General features: G+C 38.1%; 1 long non-coding RNA gene across 1 annotated transcript in view; it reads left to right on the forward strand.

The window, feature by feature from the left end:
* The window catches only part of LOC308503310, a 116554-nt gene that overhangs the window by 69021 nt on the left and 31982 nt on the right, over positions 1 to 15551 (forward strand). Inside the window, exon 3 of the long non-coding RNA XR_013994182.1 lies at positions 4060 to 4234. This is a non-coding gene — a long non-coding RNA (uncharacterized lncRNA). The remainder of the gene's footprint in view (positions 1 to 4059; positions 4235 to 15551) is intronic.

Consider the following 15551-nt stretch of genomic DNA (forward strand, 5'->3'; position numbering starts at 1 on the left):
CTATATCCTTTCTCTCATTTCCCCTGACACTTTCCTTAAAACCTTCATTTGATAGTAGTCTTGCTTATGTTCTCCTTCCCAATGAGAGCTGTGCAGGTGTGATAGCCTGACCACATTTTGCCTTGTACTGCAGTTACTTATGCACTTGTCTTATACTTCTTAGATAGCAAGTCTTTTAAAAGGCAGGAACTAATTTTTAGACTTCTTGGTATTCCTTAGAGCATTTAGTAATACTATACATACTAAATGCTTTATCTGTATTCATTGAACTTAATTGAGTGAAAGCCTGAGGGAGTTCTCTTATGATTAAATTGTACAGACTTTATGAATATATTTTGGTGTTTTAAATGCTTCCTTTGACTAATTTCAAATTCTTGGCTAGGGCTTGCATAATTTAGATTGACAGATAAATAACTTCAAAGTAAGAGTTTGAACGCAGTAGGATGAATAATGGACCCCCAAAGATGTTCACATCCTAATCCCCAGAGCCTATGAATATGTTATATCACGTGGCAAAAAAGATTTTGCAGATGTGATGTTAAGGATATTGAGATGGGGAGGTTATCCTGAATTATCAGAGTGGGTCCAATATAATCACAAGGGTCCGTATAAGCGGGAGGCAGTGAGTCAGAGTCAGAGAAGGAGATATGATGACAAAAGCAGAAGTTGGAGTAATGTGGAGCCAGGAGCCAAGGAATGCAGGGGTCTCTAGAAGCTGCAAAAGACAAGGAAATCGATTCTCCCCTAGAGCCTTCAGAAGGAATGCAGCTTGACTAACACTTTGATTTTAGCACACAGACTAATTTTGGACTTCTGACCTCTGGAACTATAAGATAACAAAGCTGTGTGGTTTTAAGCCTCTGTGTTTGTGGTAATTTGTTATAGTAGTACTAGAAAATTAATACAAAGGATCTTGCTGGAATGTATATTTTAATATGAGACAAAGCCAAAGAATAAGTTCTTCATTGTGAAATTTCAAGTATCTGTAAGCTGGTTGGAGGAGGTTGACTTTGGTTAATGCATCCATATATTTTAAGACTGGTTGGCCCCATGATAAGGAAGTACTGGTCAGGCCTCAGGGACAGAAAGTGTTCAAGTGTGCACATGCTGTTCTGATCAGAAAACAATTCATCTTAACCCCAGGAGTCAAGTTAGCCTTCAGAGAATAAGAAAGCAGAGAGCTAGGAGCTTCCCAGAGAGTATTCTTTTCACGAGAGATGAAGAGAGTAGAGACTAAAGCGCGAAGTTAGGCCTATGATGCAACTACCTCATGGCTGAGCAGGGACCAGAATCCAGGTAACTTTGGTCCTAGTTCAGTGTTCTTTCCTCTTGTCTTCACTTTAGCCACCCAAATATTCAAAGCACTGTTGAAAACTTTCATCTTCCATTCTTTAACAAGATTTCGACTGATGTGATTCTATCGGTTATCTAGTGCTGAGTAGCAAATTACCACCAAGCCCAGTGACTTGAAACACATTTATTATTTCTCACAATTTCTGTGGGTCAGAAACTCAGAGGTGGCTTCACTGATTGTTTCTGGCTCATGGTCTCTCAGTAGTCAAGATGTTGGCTGGGTGGAGCTGGTATATCCACTTTCAAAGTGGACATTGGTGCTGGTTGTTGATGTGAGGCCTCTGTTCCTCTCCACATGAACATATTAATGGGGCTGCTTGAGCATCCCCATAACATGGCAGCAGGTTTACCCCAGATCGTGGAATCCAACAGAGAGAGACAGGTCAAAGCCTTTCTTTTCATGACCTACTCCAGAACTCACATGACATCACTCCCATTGTATTTGATGCATTAGAAGTGATGCACTAAGTTCGCCTGCATTCAGGGGGAGGAAGATTCGATTCTACCTTTTGAAGGTATAATGTTAAAGAATTTGGGGGCATATTTTAAAACCACCCCATCATGCTTTACAAACATAATATCTAGAGCAATTAACCAACTAACATATATAAGACATTTTGCATTTCACAATGTGTTTTCATATTTACTATATTGATTGAGCCTCACAAATGGTTTGCAAAGTAGGTATTATTATTATAACCCCCATTTTATAGAGAAGGAGAGAAGGGTTACAGACCCTAAGACACTTGCCAAATCTAATCTTTATGACTCCAACTCAAGTGCTCTGTTTTATACTTCACTTTTACTTTTTGTTTCTCCAAAACCAGCGTCCTCATGGAGCAAGCACAAGAAGAATATGGAGTATGTCATATTCTCCTACATGCTTTCATGGCTCATTAAGAAGCAACATTCAAATGTAATGTTCTATGTGAAAAAATCAACATACATTTTGACCTTTAATCCATTTCCCACCCTCTCCTCTTCTTGTTCTCCTGCCCTGCAGTGAACAGATGCTCCAGTAAGATGGTCATACAGAATCTTGCTATGGCTGTCAACTATTGGGGTGCTCAGGGCCACTAGAAGATAAAGAGTGTGGTTCATAATAGGGCATAGAGTCTTCCTTCCCTCAAAGCAGACTGCTTGGTGAGAAACATATATTGTCAGTTTAATTCACATGGTCACCTGCTTCTCCTTCAAGTCCAATAACTTTATCAAGGATAAAGAAAGGAAAAGCAATGTTTATTGATCATCTGATATGTCCCAGATATGGTGCTAGTTGCTTTACATATTCGTGAGCTCCTTGAGGGTAAGACTGATTCATCTTTGTCTCTTCCTTCTCTTCTCCCAAACAGTGGAGTTCCACAGGGCTTGGTTTTTACACTTCTTTTCTCTATCTATACTAACTCTTAGATGATCTAATCTACTCATGGCTTTAAATGTCATCCATATTCCGATAGCTCCCAATTTATATCATCAACCCTAATCTCCCCTGAGAGTTACATACTCATTCAGATACCTATTAGACATCTCTGCTTGGTGTCTTAAACCCAATGTACAAAACTAAACTTCTGACTTTTTTTTTTATTAAAAAAAAAAAATTCCATCCCAGTCACAGTGAATGATGCTAATGTTCATCCAATTGCTCAGACCAAAAAACTTGGAGTCCTCTCTGACTTCTCTCTTCTTCTTATGCTTACATCCAATACATCAGAAAATTCTATTTTATAATCTTAATTTTATCTTCAAAATCTGCCTCAAATCCAATCACTTCTCAACACCTCTATCATTACCTCCCAAACCCAGTCACACTCCTCTCCCCTAATCTGTTCTAATTCTGCCTGCTTCCTTTCTCATCTGCCTTCCTCCAGTCTATTCTCCATGCAACAGTCAGAGCGATCCTTTGAAAATACAAATCTGTGTCTTGTCATTCCCTGGTCAAAATCCTGTAGTGGCTTCCCACAACACTGAATGAAATTTAAACTTCTTCCCAGTGCCTCCAAGGCCTGACACAATCTGGCCCTTGCCCACTTGTCTGACCCCATTTCCTGCCACACTCACTCTTGCTCACTATGCTTCAACCACAAGGGCAGATTTTCCTTGAATGTGCCAAGTGTGTTCTCACCACAAGCCTTCACACCTCCTCTCCCCTCTGCTGGAATGCTCTGCCAAATTGCCTCTTAGCTTGCTCCTTTACTTCATTCCAGCTTCTGCTTAACTGTCACCTCCTCAGAGAGGCCTTCCCTGGCTACCCTACTTAGAGGAGTCATCTCTTCTCCCCTCAGTCTCTGCCCCTTATCCTGCTCTATTTTCTTTGTAGCACTGATTAATCATGCTGTAAACCATTATACATATTTTTTGGACTCAGTGATTTTTGCCCAACTGCATCAATAGAACATAAGCTGGAGCTTTGTTTTAATCATTAAGCTAATAGTAGATGTTCAGTAAACATTTTATGAATGAATGAATGAATGAATGAATTCATCTTTGTATCCTCATTATCTAATTCCAACTCTGGGACAAAAGAACTGCTCCATGAATGTCTACTTGACATTTGTTTCAGTTAATTCTCCTAACTAACTTGAGATGTAAATATTTTTCTTATTTTACAGAGACATTGTATAATTTACCTAAGGCCATGCAACTGAGCAGAAATTTGACTTCTGATCTCTGCAACTTCAGGATTCTGTCATTTCCACTTTCTTCTAGGGTTTCCATTTGCCTGTGCTGCTCTGATGTCTCAGGATGGCTTAGATGACAATCAAAAGACTCCACTACACTGAGAAAGTTAAAGAGAACTCAGGTGGATGGGATCTGGATCTCCACAGAAACACTGGGAAACACAGTTGGCAAATTCCAAGTACCACGTCTTGTCTTTTCGTGGGTATGTATTCTTGCTACTTCCCTCTTCAAAGAGCTGTTCCAGAGTGCATCCTGTGAGTTTTTTCTGGGTAATCAACAAAACACACTAGAATAGCGATCTGAGGCCAAGTCTAGAAGGCTTAAGAGTCCACATCCTGTTGTAGTTCTTCTCAGAGTGAGACAGAGTAAATATTAAATGACACTCTGCATACCATATGTGCCTATTTCAAAATCCTTAGGAAGCTGTGGGTGGGAGTGACTGTGGTCCTTCATATTTATAAGAAACATTAGTGAGCCAAATCAATTACTTTTCCAAAGGTGTTCATGTCAATAAGCCTTGCAAATAAGGCTATTTAGTGTAGTTATCATTTACTTTGTAGCTACTGCTTCCAAGGCTGCCCAATAGAAAGGGCCATTTTCTCCATGAAGCCACCTTCAGTTACACCAGCCCAAACTAATCAATCCATAACCTGCTGTTGGGTTTTATATTTTTTCCATCAGTTCTAAAATTCTTTGATGTTGTTGACTCTTTAATGAGTTCGTGGCTTGGCTCACTAACAGGATTGTCAGCTCCTTGAGGGAGGGGACCACAGTATACATTCCTCTGTTGTCCTTACAAAGCCCTTTCCTTCCCCTTTCTTTCTCAATATAATCAACATGTAAGTTCACTTCTGTGGTGGTTCCTAAAACAGGTAAAGAGGAGGATTCCTACCCCATCTCCCACATCCCATCTCAACTAAGTTTTATAGTCTAGAATCCATTGTGCTGCATTGACCCATTGACTGATACAACTGGAGGGAGCTCTCGGCACGTGCCCACCTAGCCATAGCCTTCCTTGAGGCCTCCTAAATAGGTCACATCAGGAAAATTAGGTATACATAAGCTTTGGTTTCCTGCTCAACAGCCCATTTTCCCACTGGGACTGAATCTTCTTCCTGAAAATTTTTGACAATCAGTAGAGTCCACAGCCAGCTTCCCTTTCCAGGCCAGACCCTGTTCTCCACCTCATCCAGCTTCTGAATAGAATTCTGTATTGATTCGAGTTGTTTTTCTCCACCCACTTGAGTGTAATATTATTTCTACCTGGAATCCCTGCCCCTGGGTCCATCCGCTGGTTTAGTTTTGGAGCATCCCATAATTTTGGACACTGGTATTTAAACAGCAAACTCAGAGACCTGTTGCCTCAGTCCTGATTTATTTCCCACTCTTCTCACTGACCTGTGTGACTGAGTTTCTTTCATGTCTCGCAGCTGAGCTCACCAAGGATATGATAGCAACAGAGCAGGTACACAGCAGTAGTAGCTAAGAATAAATAATTTGCATTTCTTTCTTGAATCTTTTTACATAGCAAGAAGTATTAGTATCAGATATTGCTATTACCAGTCTTACTTCATGGAGGAGAAACTAAAGCTTTCCTTAGAAGAGAAAGGAGAATGCTAGAGGAATTAGGAATTGCATTGTGTTTTCTGATACCCTGCGGCTGCCAAGCTCATCCACACTTCCAAACCCTTCAAGGCCTCTGATTTCAGGCCCTAAGAATTAACCTATCAGGCTAGTTTAGATCTCCATAGTCTTCTAGAGTGTTATGGAACCATAAAAAACCAGATTACTATGTTCTATGTTCACTTACCATCTTGCTTCAGAACACTGCCATTTAAGCCCTTACCAGAGATGTTAAATGATGACCATTCTCTCATATAAGAAGGACAGCTTAAAAAGTTCACATTTGTATGCAAATATGATATACCTGACCCTAATAGCATAACATGCACTTAGAGTCACTTTTCCAGGAATGCAAAGGAGTCTGCTCTCAACTACATATATTGTCTCACCCAATAGTCAGAAGGTAGTGGGAAACACACTGTTATCTGTTGTTAAAAATTTTGGTTTGAGGTTCAGTTCTCTCACTTACTGACTCTGTAACTTTTGGCAAGTCATTTAACATTTTCTAATCTCAGTTTTTTTTTTATCTCTAAGGGATGTTTGTGAAGATTAAATGATGTGGTATCTATTAAAGAGCTTTAAGAAATATAAATTTGCTTTCTATATTTTAGGTATTTATAAGGTAATAGCAATAACCAAGATTAATAAGATAGATATGGTAATGAGATGGAGTTTTTATTTTGTGCAAAGCTAGTTGGTTCATCTGGGCAGTATAACTGTCTTATCTTTGTAAGGAAGAAAACTGTCTCAGTGTGGCGTTTTCTCCTGAAGTAGTTCCTAAGGCAAGGATTCAAGTGCAGGTACTTAAGAGGTGATTCCATGAAACATGAGCAGGGGAAAGAGGAAATGATACAGGAAAGGGAAAGAAGGCAAGAAGGGGTGTATTATTAAGCCAGCTACCAAAATGGGTGATTGAACCTTAAAGATTGCTGGGGTGAGGGCATTAATTCCGGGTACTTCCAGTCTGCCATACATTTGTGAGTACGTGAGTATGTGAGTGTGTGTGTGTGTGTGTGTGTGTGTGTGTGTGTGTCAGAGGTGGGGTGGGGTGGGAGAGATATGTGTGGCTATAGTGTAGCCTTCTGAAAAAAACCCTTAGTTCTAGGCTGTGATATTGTGATTTATAAGAAATATGTGTTTGGTCTTCCTCCCGTTTCTGGCATAGAGCTGCTAAAAACATTGGAAATTCTTAAGTGATGAGAATGATAAAGGTGTCTTTTGTAATGTTTATGAGGTGACTTTTGGAAAACACCTAGGTAACCTAAGGATGGAGGCTGGTCACCAGGGAAACCAACCATGTGATTAGAGGATTTGAACTTTTAGTCACACCCCCTTACTTCCAGGGAAGGGAGAGGGGCTGGAAATTGAATCATTCACCAGTGGTCAGTGATTTAATCAATCAAGCCTCCATAAAAACCAAACAGGATAAGGTTCAGAGAGTTTTTTCAGATTGGTGAGCATGTGAAGATTCAGGGAGAGTGGTCTTCTCAGAGAGCATGGAAGCTCTGCAGCCCCTTCCCACATATCTGGCCTTATGCATCTCTTCCATCTGCCTGTTCTTGAGTTAAATTCTTTTATAATAAATTGTTAATTTAGTAAGTAAAATGTTTCTCTAAGTTCTGTGAGCTGCTTTAGCAAATTAGTTGAAGCCAAGGCGGGGGCTGAACTTATGACAGCCTGAACTTATGACTGGTGTCTGAAATTGGTGGAAGGAGCAGTCTTATGGGATTGAGCCCTTAACCAGTGGGATGTGATGTTATCTTCAGGTAGATAGTGTCAGAATTGAACTGAGTTGTAGGGCACCCAGCTGGTGTATGAGGATTGCTTGGTGGTGTGGGAAACACCTCCTCCCCACCCTCTTCCACCACACACACACATTGTAATTGGGAGCAGAATTCTTATTGGCAGTTGGAGGATGTGGGAGCACTCTAGGCAGGATACTGACCAAATCTGCTATAAAATTTGTGGTCCTTGAACTCTATGCCAAGCACAGAATTCAGTATTTTCACATGCAGCACTCTAAATTACTGATGAAGGTTCCATGGCTCGGAGGACTCATATCTCGTTCTGGACTGAATCGTAATTCTCCTGAGGTCAGGGATTGTGACTCTTATAGTCCCAGTGCCAGGCATTGGACTCTGGACCTAACCAATGTTCCTGAAGGTTAATGATGATGATGATAGTTTACACAAAGTCAAGCGGCTAAGGACTGAATTAGGAATTATATATATATATATTCTAGGAATTATATATATATATATATATATATATATATATAGGAATTAGGAATTATATATATATATATATATATATATATATATATATATATATCCCCAACACACACACACACACACACACACACACACACATTATATATATATGTGTATATATATATATATATATATATACATATATATGTGTGTGTGTGTGTTGGGGATATATATATATATATATATATATATACACATATATACATATATATATACACACACACACATATATATATATATATATATATATGTATTGGGGAACAGTGTGTTTTTCCAGAACCCATCAGCTTCAAGTCAAGTCATTGTTTTCAGTCTAGTTGTGGAGGGCGCAGCTCACTGACCCATGTGGGTGACTTTGGTGTTATGAGCACTGTGCTCTATCTAACCAGCTGAGCCAACCAGCCACCAAGGAATCATATTTTTATATCCATGGTTTAATTATATCCATTTCATAATAAATTTATGAGTTATTTGTAAGCAACTATTGTTATTACGAGCCATCTTCTACAGATGAGAAGCCTGGTACTAAGTTATGAGGTTGAATGATGTACTTAAAAGGCAGAAAATAAATAATTTTTTTGATCTGGAGTGCATAATTCATAGAAAACTTACAGTAATGACAAAAGCTGATATGTGGTTATTTAAAGGATAATATAGTAGACAATGCCTGGAAATTAGAAGCAAAATTCCTTTTTATTTAGTAAAGGACATTTAATATAAACTTAAAAAAATGGTTATATGTGCTTTAATTGTTCTTAAACTGTTTTTGTAAAACTTTTGCCATATTGCCAGCATTTTTATAGAAACTTGAAGGGAAGAAATTACTCTGTGAACTTTTTCTTACTAAGGCAAATAAATAAATAAAGATGAAACTTTGTGCATGCCTTTGAAACCCAGATAAGGGTTTCTTTGTGATTCTCACTAATACAGAAAAATCTATTTAAATTTACTCACTTCCCCTTTCCTTTCAAACCTGATCCCAGTTAGCCTTGGCTCCCACCCTCTCCTTCCCCAGTTATAAAACCAAATGGAATGTTTGTACTAAGGGGACAAGTCTGTGCACTGACTCAGAGGAAACACGTGTTTATAAACCATGTTTCCCTAAAGCTTCGGCACAAACATGGCTGTGACCCATTTCCAGATTGGACAGGGCAAAACTCTGTGGTGTGGCCCCGCCAAAGCTGAGTTGGAGGAGCCTAGCTAGTAACAAGACCAGGCTGCAAATGTTCTCGAGGCAATACCACACCTTGGAGACCTTTCGTCATTAAGAGTCAAAACAAAAAGAGCTGAAATGAAGTCAAACAAAGAAATATTTGGGTTTTGCTAGAATGAAGTATTCTCCATGAATTTTCCATGTAGTTTAGTCTGACTGCAGCCTCCTTGCTGGAGAAGCCCTTCTTAACTGTGTCCATGAGCTCTCTTCTTTGTGTAGTATCTTTTCCCTAAGGCCTAGGCTGACCATGTCTGCCTGAATACAAAGGGTTACAAAGACACTTTGATTTCAGCTCTGAAGTCAATCAGATCTAGTTTTGAATCCCAATTCACTACATACTTTCCCTTGATAAATCTTTCCTAAGGACTCATTTTGTGCCAAGCATGGTTCTAAGTGCTCAGAGTGAGGGAGCCAGAGGGATAGACAACTTCCTCCATTTTAATTGGAGGAAATAGGACAAACAAAACAAAACAAAAACAAAAACAGATTGTCTCACAGTGATAGCAATAATGTCATCAAAATAAATTAGGGAGCTAGACTGGGCAGCCAGGGAGGCCTCCACAAGGTGGTGTGGAGAAGGCTTCTATGAAGAAGTGACATTTAAGCTGAGACCAGAATGACAAGGAGGAGCCAGGAAAATATAGACACACACAAAATCCTGAAAGAGGAATAACGGTTTGTTTGAGGAACTCAGACAGTCCATGTGTCTGGAGCACTGTGAATGAAGGGAGTGTAGGATGAGATGAGTTTGAAGACTGTGGCAGATTAAAGATGGTCACCCTTTCTTTGAGGTACCTGCCATAGGAGGCGGGTCTGGTTCCCGTTCCCTGAGTCTGGGCTGGCCTCTGACTGTTTTGACGACTAGAGTGTGGCAGGAATGATGCTGTGTCAGTTCTGAGCCTAACCTTTGAGAATACTAGCTCTTCTATCTTGGTCCTCTGTGGCACTAAACTGAAGTGTATGTAAGAGGACTGACTACCTGCTGGAGAGACCACATGGAAAGCCCTGAGAATACACAAAGAGGATGAGGCTGAGCTGAGCCCCACCTTCCAGCTGTTGTCCCTGCCAAGGTGCCAGATAAGTGAGTGAAACCATCTTGGGCCAGCTTAGCTGCCAGCTGAATATCACTGAGAGACTCCAGTATATGCCTCATGAAACAGAAGAACCATCTAGCTGATCCTTGCTCAGAATCCTGACAGAAAATCATGAGATATAATTCAATGGTTGTTTTAAGCCACTAAATTTTGGGGTAGTTGATTTCTCACCAAATGATATCCAGAACAGAGAGAGATAGGCTGGCTTAAGTTGTATTGACCTTGAGCCAGGATTAAGAATTTGGCTTCAGATGGAAGAGGTACCAAGGGAAGGTTTAAGCAAGAGGTGTAGAGCTTACAGGAGCTACATTACATTTTAAAACTTACTTTAACTGCTTTCTGTTCCTGGCTTTCTAGTTCTTTGATCTTATACAAGTAAAATGAACCATGCCTTGTTTGTTTGTGTTTTTTTTTTTTTTAACTATAAAATGAGAATAATAGTATCTACATCACAGGGTTGTTTAAGAATTAAATAACATAAAGTCATTAACATATAGTGCTTAGCACCTGGGTAAGGGCTTAATAAATGGTAGCTGCAATTGTTATTATTTTTCTGATTCAACTTCTACCTGAATAATTGAGGCAACTCCAGCTACCCTCAATTCTTCTCAACTCATTCAGCAAGCCCTAGGGAAATTGTGTATGTATTCACACATAGAGGTCCTTGCCATTCCAGTTGTGCCTCTCTACTTACCAGAATTGGCCATTTTGGCTCTTTCATGGCCTCCTCTTTTCCTCTGATCTTGGTCTCATAGATCCTCACATTAGCCTGACTGGGCAGTGGCCCAGGCCCTGCAGTTCTCTGCTGTGGCTGCTGTGTCCCCTCCAGTATGGGATGTGCCAGCCTGCTGCCTCTTAGCCTGTCAGTTGGTGGACTTCAGCCATCATCATGCTCAAGTGGGGTGAACAGCCTGACTCCCTCCCCCTTGGAGAAGTAACTGCCAAGAGAGCAATTCCATAACCTTCTGATTCTTATAGAACTATCAGTGAAAGAAGTGTTTATGTTATGTTATGTTATATTTATTATATTGTATTATATTATACTATATTACATTAAATTATAATATTGATGTTCCTCAGCTTATGATGGGGTTATGTCCCAATAAACCCATCAGAAATTGAACATATTTTAAGTGGAAAATGCATTTAATACATCTGACCTACCAAACATCATAGCTTATCTAAGCCTACATTAAACATGCTCAGAATACTTACATTTCCCGACAGTTATGCAAAAGCATCTCACTGTCACAGCCCAGCATCACGAGAGAGTATCCTACAGCATATTGATAGCCCAGGAAAAGATAAGAATTTGAAATTTGAAGTACGGTTTCTACTGAATGTGTATCGCTTTTGTACCATTGTAAAGTTGAAATATTATAAGTGGAACCACTGTAAGTCAGGGATCATCTGTATTATCGGTTCTAGTAATACCTATTTATTATAAGATGACTTAGTCCACCCACAAAAAAAAAGTGCTCTTGATAACTCCTCCTTTCCATCTCTCCACTTTAGACTCACAATATATATTAAGACCCTACGACACGCTCCAGCATAAAACACTGTTTCACTTGGCTTAATCAGTATTTCATAAACCTATTTAATCGTGAAACTATTTTGAGTCTCTGCTATGAAGAAATGTTGTTGGTTTTCCAACCAAGGTTGAGAATGATGGATCTAGTAAGAAATGAATGACTTAAAATGAGATTCTTATTTCTTAAAATCTTGCATATTCTAACCCAAATTTTTGAAATTCAGGGGAAATTACCAACTTACCCATAGTTGGAAGATAGGAGGTCAGACAATTCAGTTCACAAATTTGTTGCAACAATGTTGCTAACCATTTTTGATATCAAAGGGATTATTCATTATGAATTTGTACCAACTGGATGAACAGTTAATCAAGTTTACTGTGTGGAAGTGCTGAAAAGACTGCATGAAAAAGTTAGACGACCTGAACTTTTTGCCAACAATTCATGGCCCTTGTATCACAACAATGAAGATAAAGGAAATATTGAAAGGAAGACATTTTGATGACATTCAGGACATCAAGCATAATACAATGGCAGCTCTGATGGTCATTCCAGAAAAAGAGTTCCAAAATTGCTTTGAAGGGTAGACTAGGCGCTGGCATCGGTGCATAGTTTCCCAAGGGGAATGCTTCGAAGGTGACCGTAGTGATATTCAGCAATGAGGTATGTAGCACTTTTTCTAGGATGAGTTTGCAAACTTAATTGTCAGGCATCATATTGAGGTTAGTTTTATTGTTGATGATATAATTTTATGATTTAACCTAATAAATTTTCTTAACGAAATGTTGTTTGATGTGATTTATAGATGATGTAATACAGAATTGTACACCTGAAATCTATGTAACTTTACTAACAATTATCACCCCAATAAACTTTAATTAAAAAAAAAAAGAAATGTTGTTTGAGAGATGATGCATTTAGTTTCTTCTCCACTTCCAGGGACTGTAAGATTGTTATTTTTTACCCCACCTCTTTTAATTGCAATACAGAAGGTGTCAAAAAAGTATATACATTTGAAAAAACTGTGTTAAAATTGTCATACAATGAATGACACTAGCATTCATTTGATTAACACCATCTTTTGAGTGAACGCCATATTATACATTGCTACCATAATTCAATTCAACTTCGCACATACTACATAGATAACTATTCTTAAAATGTGTACTTTTTTTTGGGCATCCCTAGTATATATTGAAGTGGTCCTATAATTTTTTCTTTTTCTGGGTATTAGTTCTATTGCATCGTGAAAGTGGACGGCCGGGGTTTGAGTCTTGAATCCATTTCTTATTTGCTGCATAAATTTGGGAAAATTACTTAATATATCTGCTCTTTAGTTTCCTTATAGGTAAAAATGAAGATAATGATAGTATTTTCTACATAGGGCTGCTGTGATGGTTAAATGATTTAATGTATAAAAAGTGACTTTCACATTTTATGCTTACAAATGTTAACTGCTATTGCTATAATATTATATTATCACTATTGTTAGTGTTTAAAACAAAGGAGTCAATAATTAGGGTCTATAACTATTTCTTCTATGTGAAGATTTGTTCAGCTTGAACTCAAATTAACTCATCTTATTCTGAATCAACAATGCTCTAACACAAAATCTGACTTTAGGACAGGTGTTTACAGGAAATATAATATATCACTGCTATCAATATGAGAAGCATGTTAACTAAGTGTTTTTTCTCCCACTCCTAAATCTATGTAACACTTTATGACAATTACGTTTGCTATTTTTTAATGCTAATGCCATAATTAGAAAACCTAATGTTGATAGTATCATTTAAAATGTAGTCATATGAGTTTTGTGTATTTTAGTCACTACAAATCAAATATCCCTGAAAGAAAAGTTATTGGGGAGGTGGAAGCCTCATGTTAGCCAGTCATTTACTGTAAGCACTTAAGGATTCTCTAGTTCATCAGTTCTCATTATGTTCAGGAGAGCTGGGCATTGTGCAGTAGATGTCAGCATTAATACCATTTTCTAAATGAGGCCTTCGAGGTATATGAAAATTCTATTTTTATATTTTCTGCTGGTGAAAACAGAAAGACACAGTCTAGTTATCACGATGGAGGAAAACACGATCGGGACCTTTCCAGGATCAGTAGTCACTATTAAGTTTCTTTCGTTTGGGCATTCAGAGCCATCCTAGAAGAATGAGAGTAGCCCCTCTTTGATTCCAGTCTCCAGGAATGGGTACAAAACAGGATCTTTTGATTATTTTATAAAGTAAAGTTAAGGCCAGTATTTTGTGTTTGAAGTGAATGAAGTAAGGAAGAAAAGGCTTGTATTGAATAAACTACAGGTTATCATAAACTAGAATTTATGATAAAAGAGACATGTTACATAGGTTCCCTCGATCTTACTCTATATGGCAGTCTTTCTTAAATTATATGTATATTATCCAGAGGGAAAAGCAGGTTAGATGCTCTGTTCAGCTTCCCATGCTTTGTCCTGCAGGCATCTGCCCCAATAGGAAGCATTCTTTATGTGAGAAAATATTATATGAGACTATCCTTGAAAACTTGAACTTACACTAATGGTGACTGTACACAGAACAATTATTTTGTAATCAACTTTATTGACCTGGAAGCCTACTGATTTAGAAGCAATAAGCTTTAGATATATCTTTTCACAAACATAATGATGGAAGTAATTTTATGATGTAAAGCACAAGCGCTCCTTACAGAATTGTTATTTTTAACATTATCATTATTTTGGCTGGCTTCCTTGTTTGCATTCTCACCATTCTTGAACAGAATATGATTTTCTTATGATTGAAAGAGCAGGCATCCTGAAGATCATTTAACATGCAGAGGGCAGGGCCATGCCTAACTTTTTCACCACTATATCTCTAGGACTGAACAAATGCCTGACACCGGAGAGTCTCAGGGAGCTTTTGTTGGATGAATGGATAGAGGAATGAGTAAATAAAGTGTTTTCTCCTTGAATTATCCAAGGAAGCTGTGTAGAGTCAAATAACTGGATGCCTTTTCAATCCTCCATATTCTGCTTTAGCACTGAAGATTGCTTTTTAAAAAGTCAAAAATCAATTTGGAGCCCTTTCTCAAGAGCAATTTTTCTAGAATCCAATATATGATACAAATATGAAAAGATATCTTCTTTCCTGGGCATTGCTGTCTTTTTCAAGACAATTTTGTATGTTGCTAAAAGCAGGAAGACGAGTATCTCTCAAGTACAATGCAGACAAATTGCCTCCTGCTGTTTAATGAAAAGGAAATGAAATTGATCTTACTTTGTACTTTTATATACAAAAAAATATTTTTAAATCCTCAGCCCAGAAAACTTCCCTGGAGTAATACTGGATGATTGCTTGGCATTTCTTTCTTTACAAAAATATCAATACCAACTCTCTAATATATGGATTTTGTCTCTTTTTGTGCAAAATCAAACCATAATATAATATAATTGCTGGCATAGCTCTTTTTTTTTTTTTTTGCCAGAGGACATCTCAAAAACTTGTCTAAGATTTATCTCAAAGTGAATAAAAATAAAGTTTAAAAATATTTCTATTGGCAATATATTTTTTCCTGCTGTTTCCCAGAACCAAAAGAGTGAGAAAAAAGATTCACTGGGAATACATTTGTTAGGAATTTACACATAGAGTGTCTTGGAATATTTTTCCTACAAATGACTTTATATTGGGGGCAAATCTTCCTACAGCTTCTAATTCAAGCCATATGTTCTAGATTTAATATTAGGATTCACTCTAAGTATCTCAGGCTTGAAGGATAGGAAATTGATCAAAGAACTCCC

Source organism: Rhinolophus hipposideros, assembly GCF_964194185.1.
Source record: "Rhinolophus hipposideros genome assembly, chromosome: 10".
NCBI lineage: Eukaryota > Metazoa > Chordata > Mammalia > Chiroptera > Rhinolophidae > Rhinolophus > Rhinolophus hipposideros.